This window comes from Oncorhynchus gorbuscha, linkage group LG17 (genome assembly GCF_021184085.1).
Source record: "Oncorhynchus gorbuscha isolate QuinsamMale2020 ecotype Even-year linkage group LG17, OgorEven_v1.0, whole genome shotgun sequence".
Classification (NCBI taxonomy): Eukaryota; Metazoa; Chordata; class Actinopteri; order Salmoniformes; family Salmonidae; genus Oncorhynchus; species Oncorhynchus gorbuscha.
This window is the reverse complement of record NC_060189.1, coordinates 17540029-17549415: the sequence shown is the minus strand read 5'-3', so window position 1 is coordinate 17549415 and position 9387 is coordinate 17540029. Positions and strand designations below refer to the sequence as shown.

The 9387-nt window shown below is 47.6% G+C and overlaps 1 pseudogene; it reads right to left on the bottom strand.

Annotated features, from left to right (window-relative positions):
* Nucleotides 1–378: 378 nt before the first annotated feature.
* LOC124002305 overlaps nucleotides 379–9387 on the bottom strand; it is a 36833-nt pseudogene continuing 27824 nt past the window's right edge.

Below are 9387 nucleotides of genomic sequence, written 5' to 3'. Positions count from 1 at the left end.
GGTGGAGCGGGGCGACTCCAGCAGGGCCTGTTTCTTCTGGGTGGAGCGGGATGACTCCAGCAGGGCCTGTTTCTTCTGGGTGGAGCGGGACGACTCCAGCAGGGCCTGTTTCTTCTCGGTGGAGCGGGATGACTCCAGCAGGGCCTGTTTCTTCTGGGTGGAGTGGGACGACTCCAGCAGGGCCTGTTTCTTCTGGGTGGAGCGGGACGACTCCAGCAGGGCCTGTTTCTTCTGGGTGGAGTGGGACGACTCCAGCAGGGCCTGTTTCATCTGGGTGGAGCGGGGCGATTCCAGCAGGGCCTGTTTCTTCTGGGTGGAGCGGGACGACTCCAGCAGGGCCTGTTTCTTCTGGGTGGAGCGGGATGACTCCAGCAGGGCCTGTTTCTTCTGGGTGGAGCGGGACGACTCCAGCAGGGCCTGTTTCTTCTGGGTGGAGCGGGACGACTCCAGCAGGGCCTGTTTCTTCTGGGTGGAGTGGGACGACTCCAGCAGGGCCTGTTTCTTCTGGGTGGAGCGGGGCTACTCCAGCAGGGCCTGTTTCTTCTGGGTAGAGCGGTATGACTCCAGCAGGGCCTGTTTCTTCTGGGTGGAGCGGGATGACTCCAGCAGGGCCTGTTTCTTCTGGGTGGAGCGGGACGACTCCAGCAGGGCCTGTTTCTTCTGGGTGGAGTGGGACGACTCCAGCAGGGCCTGTTTCTTCTGGGTGGAGCGGGACGACTTCAGCAGGGCCTGTTTCTTCTGGGTGGAGCGGGATGACTCCAGCAGGGCCTGTTTCTTCTGGGTGGAGTGGGACGACTCCAGCAGGGCCTGTTTCTTCTGGGTGGAGCGGGACGACTCCAGCAGGGCCTGTTTCTTCTGGGTGGAGTGGGACGACTCCAGCAGGGCCTGTTTCTTCTGGGTGGAGTGGGACGATTCCAGCAGGGCCTGTTTCTTCTGGATGGAGCGGGATGACTCCAGCAGGGCCTGTTTCTTCTGGGTGGAGCGGGACGACTCCAGCAGGGCCTGTTTCTTCTGGGTGGAGCGGAACGACTCCAGCTCGTACATGGTGGTCAGGTTGAAGAGGAGGTACAGGACAGAGTCCGGCTGCACCAGGCCCTCCAGCTGGCTCAGGGACTCCTTCAGACGGCCCAGGTACAACAGGCACACCGCCACGTTGTTATTCACCTATAGGAGAGAGGGAAGTTAACGACCTGCAGGGAGAGAAAGGGGCAGAAGTGGTATTACTCTACTGAAAGAGGGAGAAAGGCATTGTACAGTGGGGCAAAAAAGTATTTAGTCAGCCACCAATTGTGCAAGTTCTCCCACTTAAAAAGATGAGAGAGGCCTGTAATTTTCATCATAGGTACACTTCAACTATGACAGACAAAATTAGAAAAAAAAATCCAGAAAATCACACTGTAGGATTTTTAATTAATTTATTTGCAAATTATGGTGGAAAATAAGTATTTGGTCACCTACAAACAAGCACGATTTCTGGCTCTCACAGATCTGTAACTTCTTCTTTAAGAGGCTCCTCTGTCCTCCACTCGTCACCTGTATTAATGGCACCTGTTTGAACTTTTTATCAGTATAAAATACACCTGTCCACAACCTCAAACAGTCACACTCCAAACTCCACTATGGCCAAGACCAAAGAGCTGTCAAAGGACACCAGAAAAAAAATTGTAGACCTGCACCAGGCTGGGAAGACTGAATCTGCAATAGGTAAGCAGCTTGGTTTGAAGAAATCAACTGTGGGAGCAATTATTAGGAAATGGAAGACATACAAGACCACTGATAATCTCCTTCGATCTGGGGCTCCACGCAAGATCTCACCCCGTGGGGTCAAAATGATCACAAGAACGGCAAGCAAAAATCCCAGAACCACACAGGGGGACCTAGTGAATGACCTGCAGAGAGCTGGGACCAAAGTAACAAAGCCTACCATCAGTAACATACTACGCCGCCAGGGACTCAAATCCTGCAGTGCCAGACGTGTCCCCCTGCTTAAGCCAGTACATGTCCAGGCCCATCTGAAGTTTTCTATAGAGCATTTGGATGATCCAGAAGAAGATTGGGAGAATGTCATATGGTCAGATGAAACCAAAATATAGCTTTTTGGTAAAAACTCAACTCGTTGTGTTTGGAGGACAAAGAATGCTGAGTTGCATCCAAAGAACACCATACCTACTGTGAAGCATGGGGGTGGAAACATGCTTTGGGACTGTTTTTCTGCAAAGGGACCAGGACGACTGATCCGTGTAAAGGAAAGAATGAATGGGGCCATGTATCGTGAGATTTTGAGTGAAAACCTCCTTCCATCCGCAAGGGCATTGAAGATGAAACGTGGCTGGGTTTTTCAGCATGACAATGATCCCAAACACACCGTGCGGACAACAAAGGAGTGGCTTCGTAAGAAGCATTACATGGTCCTGGAGTGGCCTAGCCAGTCTCCAGATCTCAACCCCATAGAAAATGGGCCAAAATACCAGCAACAGTGTGTGAAAACCTTGTGAAGACTTACAGAAAACGTTTGACCTCTGTCATTGCCAACAAAGGGTATATAACAAAGTATTGAAATAAACTTTTGTTATTGACCAAATACTTATTATCCACCATAATTTGCAAATAAATTCATAAAAAATCCTTCAATGTGATTTTCTGGATTTTTTTCCCTCATTTTGTCTGTCATAGTTGAAGTGTACCTATGATGAAAATTACAGGCCTCTCTCATCTTTTTAAGTGGGAGAACTTGCACAATTGGTGGCTGACTAAATACTTTTTTTGCCCCACTGTATGTCTGCATAGAGAGGGGCGAATGCAGAAATGAGTTAATTGCACGTAGAGAGGGGAGCGTAAAGAGTCATTTGCCTGAGGGAGAAGGGCCCTGCAGAGAGGAGAGATAAGAAAGATGTTATTTGTCTAGGGAGAGAGGGGATAAGACATGGTTATTGCCTTAGGAGAAGAGAGGGATGCTGTTTTCTTGCCTGAGGAGAGAGGGATATGCCATACAGCCAAGGGGAGAGATCGGTTTCAAAATAGAGTGCATTCATTTACAGTCTCTAAGAATGTACAACTTCTGATGTAGTAAGTCAATCAATTATAGCTGTCATAAACTGTTGTAGATTGCGTGATCGCCTACCACAGGGTTTTTGGGGTCGATCTTCAGGACCTCTGTGAAGGGGGAGAGTGCCTCTGAGTAGTTGTTCTGACTGAGGTAGACGAAGGACCTGAAACCCACACACAAGTCAGCTGGGTTACTTCAGTGATTCTGTGTGGAGATGTGGCAATCGGCCATGTGACAGGAATGAACAGAAATGTCAATCAACACAGTGTGAATGGCACTGTTGTGTCTCCTAACAGAGCATCACAAAGTGGCAAGTACACAAGTGTGACCCCCTGTTCCAACTCACATACTAGAATTGTGAGAGAAGTCTGACAGAAATACAGATAAATTCATCTCAGAAGTAATTATTTCCACTCATTCGTACCTGTTCATCAACACATGTGTCAGTAGGTCCAGTTCCCTTCTCCAGAGAGGCTTTCTCCACATCTAGACAATACTGCTGTTTTAATGTCTCTGTTTTAATGTCTCCACATTGGCATTATGTTGAGGAACCAAAAACACATTGGTATTATGTTGAGGAACCAAAAACACATTGGTATTATGTTGAGGAACCAAAAACACATTGGTATTATGTTGAGGAACCAAAAACACATTGGTATTATGTTGAGGAACCAAAAACACATTGGTATTATGTTGAGGAACCAAAAACACACTGGCATTATGTTGAGGAACCAAAAACACACTGGCATTATGTTGAGGAACCAAAAACACACTGGCATTATGTTGAGGAACCAAAAACACATTGGCATTATGTTGAGGAACCAAAAACACATTGGCATTATGTTGAGGAACCAAAAACACATTGGTATTATGTTGAGGAACCAAAAACACACTGGCATTATGATGAGGAACCAAAAACACACTGGCATTATGTTGAGGAACCAAAAACACACTGGCATTATGTTGGGGAACCAAAAACACATTGGCATTATGTTGGGGAACCAAAAACACATTGGCATTATGATGAGGAACCAAAAACACATTGGCATTATGATGAGGAACCAACAACACATTGGCATTATGTTGGGGAACCAAAAACACATTGGCATTATGATGAAGAAAAGTAGTTGTAGTTCAAAGAGAGGCGTGTTCACCTGCAGGAATATGCGTCCTATCCCACTCAGCAGCTGCACTCTCTGCTGGGGCTCCTACTGGATGACAGAGTGATATGTCTCTACAGCTAGAACACAGTCCTGGAGAGAGAAAGACAAGAGGGGGGAGAAAGACGAGAGAGCGAGGGAGGAGAAAGTGAGAAAGACAGAGAGAGGGGGGAGAGAGAGAAAGATGAGAGAGAGAGATGGGGGAGGGAGAGAAAGACGAGAAAGAGATGGGGGAGAGAGAGGGGAGGGAGAGAAAGACAAGAGAGAGAGGGGAGAGAGAAATACAAGAGAGAGAGGGAGAGGGGGAGAGAGAGAGAGAAAGACAGGGAGAGGAAGGAGAGAGAGAAAGACAAGAGAGAGAGAGGGAGAGGGGAGGGAGAGGGAGAGAGAGAGAAAGACAGAGAGAGGGGGAGAGAGAGAAAGATGAGAGAGATGGGGAAGGGAGAGAAAGACGAGAAAGAGATGGGGGAGAGAGGGGAGGGAGAGAAAGACAAGAGAGAGAGGGGGAGAGAGAAAGACAAGAGAGAGAGAGGGAGAGGGGAGAGAGAGAAAGAGAGAGATAGAGAAAGACAGATGGAGAGAAAGACGAGAGAGGGGAGGGAGAGAAAGACAAGAGAGAGAGGGGGGGGGGGATAAAATCAGGTGTATTGACCATTAGCAGGGCAAGGTGTCCCTGGTCACAGTGTGCAACTGCCATGCCTGTTCTTTACCACACATCATATCGCTCACATGCTGACTGAACTGCTGAACACGGTTGCTATGTAGCTGGGGATAGGAGAGAGGTCGGGTGGTGAGTTGGTACAGTGGGTGTCTGTGTGTACATAAATATCACCAGCTGATGGCACTGTGGCTCTTTCAATTGTCCCCCCGGACAGAACACACTCTACCTCTCCCTCGCCTCCTCTATTTCTCTCACTAACAAAGAATCCAGCCAGGGTGATCCTATGGGATACTTCTAGAAAGCCTGTGGTCTGCCGTCATACATCTACAGACCAACACAAACAACACTTATACACAACAATCACTAACAAGCAACATCATTAGACAGGATTCTCTAGTGCTGTATAAAGTATAGAAGTCAATTAAACGTGATGAATGCAGGCTTCATCAAAGGATGATACAGAACCTGTCAAAATGATCATGTCTCCTGTGCCTGGCGGACACGGTGTGGTCCTCGACGGGTAGTGTTCTGCCTCTATCAATTACTGTAAAACTCTAGTCCATGGTAGTCAGATCATCAAGCAGAATGGTGGTTTTGTTGCATGATAGTTTAGTGTTTCAGCGTTTCTTCATTGGACTCTGAGGGTGATGATACTACTGAAGGTGTTCTCAACTGGCAGGACAGATACACAGTGGCTTGGAGCAGGACGTGCTCTAGCTAGCATCCGCCTGGCTATTCCACTGTCCGCATGTGTCTAGACAGAGCGCAGGACATGCTCTAGCTCGCATCAGCCTGGCTATTCCACTGTCCACATGTGTCTAGTCAGAGAACAGGACATGCTCTAGCTAGCATCAGCCTGGCTATTCCACTGTCCTCATGTGTCTAGACAGAGAACAGGACATGCTCTAGCTAGCATCAGCCTGGCTATTCCACTGTCCACATGTGTCTAGTCAGAGAACAGGACATGCTCTAGCTAGCATCCGCCTGGCTATTCCACTGTCCGCATGTGTCTAGACAGAGAGCAGGATGTGCTCTAGCTAGCATCAGCCTGGCTATTCCACTGTCTGCATGTGTCTAGACAGAGAGCAGGACGTGCTCTAGCTAGCATCAGCCTGGCTATTCCACTGTCCGCATGTGTCTAGTCAGAGAACAGGACATGCTCTAGCTAGCATCCACCTGGCTATTCCACTGTCTGCATGTGTCTAGACAGAGAACAGGACGTGCTCTAGCTAGCATCAGCCTGGCTATTCCACTGTCTGCATGTGTCTAGACAGAGAACAGGACATGCTCTAGCTAGCATCAGCCTGGCTATTCCACTGTCCTCATGTGTCTAGACAGAGAGCAGGACATGCTCTAGCTAGCATCCGCCTGGCTATTCCACTGTCTGCATGTGTCTAGACAGAGAGCAGGACGTGCTCTAGCTAGCATCAGCCTGGCTATTCCACTGTCTGCATGTGTCTAGACAGAGAGCAGGACGTGCTCTAGCTAGCATCAGCCTGGCTATTCCACTGTCCGCATGTGTCTAGTCAGAGAACAGGACATGCTCTAGCTAGCATCCGCCTGGCTATTCCACTGTCTGCATGTGTCTAGACAGAGAGCAGGACGTGCTCTAGCTAGCATCAGCCTGGCTATTCCACTGTCTGCATGTGTCTAGACAGAGAGCAGGACGTGCTCTAGCTAGCATCAGCCTGGCTATTCCACTGTCCGCATGTGTCTAGTCAGAGAACAACAGGACATGCTCTAGCTAGCATCCGCCTGGCTATTCCACTGTCTGCATGTGTCTAGACAGAGAGCAGGACGTGCTCTAGCTAGCATCAGCCTGGCTATTCCACTGTCTGCATGTGTCTAGACAGAGAGCAGGACGTGCTCTAGCTAGCATCAGCCTGGCTATTCCACTGTCCTCATGTGTCTAGACAGAGAGCAGGACATGCTCTAGCTAGCATCCGCCTGGCTATTCCACTGTCTGCATGTGTCTAGTCAGAGAACAGGACATGCTCTAGCTAGCATCAGCCTGGCTATTCCACTGTCCTCATGTGTCTAGACAGAGAGCAGGACATGCTCTAGCTAGCATCAGCCTGGCTATTCCACTGTCTGCATGTGTCTAGACAGAGAGCAGGACTGAGGGGAAGGTAGAATGAAGAGAACTGATCCACACACACGTACCTGACAAGACATCTCCAAACACACCCACTCACTGCACCAAAACAACGCTGCTAAAACCTAATAACCCTTATTAGCCATTGTGTGTGTCCGTGTCTCTCGCTGGTCGTCATCCATTCTTCTAATTGCTCCACTAGCTTCCTGACAGCCCTGGACAGGCATGTGTGTGAATCTGTGACTGTGGGCATGTAAGAATGTGTCTAACTATGTCGATGAATGTGTGTGTTAAAGCATGGACAGTGGGGCAAACAAGTATTTAGTCAGCCACCAATTGTGCAAGTTCTCCCACTTAAAAAGATGAGAGAGGCCTGTAATTTTCATCATAGGTACACTTCAACTATGACTGACAAAATGAGGGAAAAAAATCCAGAAAATCACATTGTAGGATTTTTAATGAATTTACTTGCAAATTATGGTGGAAAATAAGTATTTGGTCAATAACAAAAGTTTATCTCAATACTTTGTTATATACCCTTTGTTAGCAATGACAGAGGTCAATTTTGGCCCATTCCTGCATGCAGATCTCCTCTAGAGCAGTGATGTTTTGGGGCTGTTGCTGGACAACACGGACTTTCAACTCCCTCCAAAGATTTTCTATGGGGTTGAGATCTGGAGACTAGCTAGGCCACTCCAGGACCTTGAAATGCTTCTTACGAAGCCACTCTTTCGTTGCCCGGGCGGTGTGTTTGGGATCATTGTCATGCTGAAAGACCCAGCCACTTTTCATCTTCAATGCCCTTGCTGATGGAAGGAGGTTTTCACTCAAAATCTCACAATACATGGCCCCATTCATTCTTCCCTTTACACGAATCAGTCGTCCTGGTCCCTTTGCAGAAAAACAGCCCAAAAGCATGATGTTTTCACCCCGATGCTTCACAGTAGGTATGGTGTTCTTTGAATGCAACATTCTTTGTCCTCCAAACACGACGAGTTGAGTTTTTACCAAAAAGTTATATTTTGGTTTCATCTGACCATATGACATTCTCCCAATCTTCTTCTGGATCATCCAAATGCTCTCTAGAAAACTTCAGACGGGCCTGGACATGTACTGGCTTAAGCAGGGGGACACGTCTGGCACTGCAGGATTTGAGTCCCTGGCGGCGTAGTGGGTTACTGATGGTAGACTTTGTTACTTTGGTCCCAGCTCTCTGCAGGTCATTCACTAGGTCCCCCTGTGTGGTTCTGAGATTTTTGCTCACCGTTCTTGTGATCATTTTGACCCCACGAGGTGAGATCTTGCGTGGAGCCCCAGATCGAGGGAGATTATCAGTGGTCTTGTATGTCTTCCATTTCCTAATAATTGCTCCCACAGTTGATTTCTTCAAACCAAGCTGCTTACCTATTGCAGATTCAGTCTTCCCAGCCTGGTGCAGGTCTACAATTTTGTTTCTTGTGTCCTTTGACAGCTCTTTGGTCTTGGCCATAGTGGAGTTTGGAGTGTGACTGTTTGAGGTTGTGGACAGGTGTATTTTATACTGATAACAAGTTCAAACAGGTGCCATTAATACAGGTAACGAGTGGAGGACAGAGGAGCCTCTTAAAGAAGAAGTTACAGGTCTGTGAGAGCCAGAAATCTTGCTTGTTTGTAGTTGAGCAAATACTTATTTTCCACCATAATTTGCAAATAAATTCATAAAAAATCCTACAATGTGATTTTCTGGATTTTTTTCCTTCTCATTTTGTCTGTCATACTTGAAGTGTACCTATGATGAAAATTACAGGCCTCTCTCATCTTTTTAAGTGGGAGAACTTGCACAATTGGTGGCTGACTAAATACTTTTTTTGCCCCACTGTACATACACACAGGGGACTATGGTAGCTCTGTGCAGCTCTCCTTAGTGTTAGTCCCTCCCCCTCACACACACCTGTGCATGCACACACACCACACACACCTTCATCATGAGCAGACAGTTAGCCATGGAGTATATGACCCGACTCAGAAGAGACCTCCACAGCTGAAGAGATTCTGCAACACACAAGAGGACAAATTGGTTTAATTTCAGTCATTTCTGACTCATTTACGCAGGTAGCTTTCGTGACAATTAATTCATTCATTCGATATTCCGCTGTACAAAAATACAGTTGACCACAACACACCCCAAATGCATGGGAGTACAAATATAGCACCCCTCCCTTTTCTCTCCTCTCTCTATATCCAACTACCCCTCCCCTCATCAAACTAGTATTCCTATCACCTTCCAACCCATCAATTCATTACCCGAGAGAAGGAATTATAGAGGGAGAGAAGGCACTGCGACACCCTCTCTCTCTCTCACACTGTCTCTCTCCTCAGGCTAATTGTATAGGCTGTCACTGGGCTTATTTGCACTCATCTGCAGTGGGTGTGTATTCATGTGTGA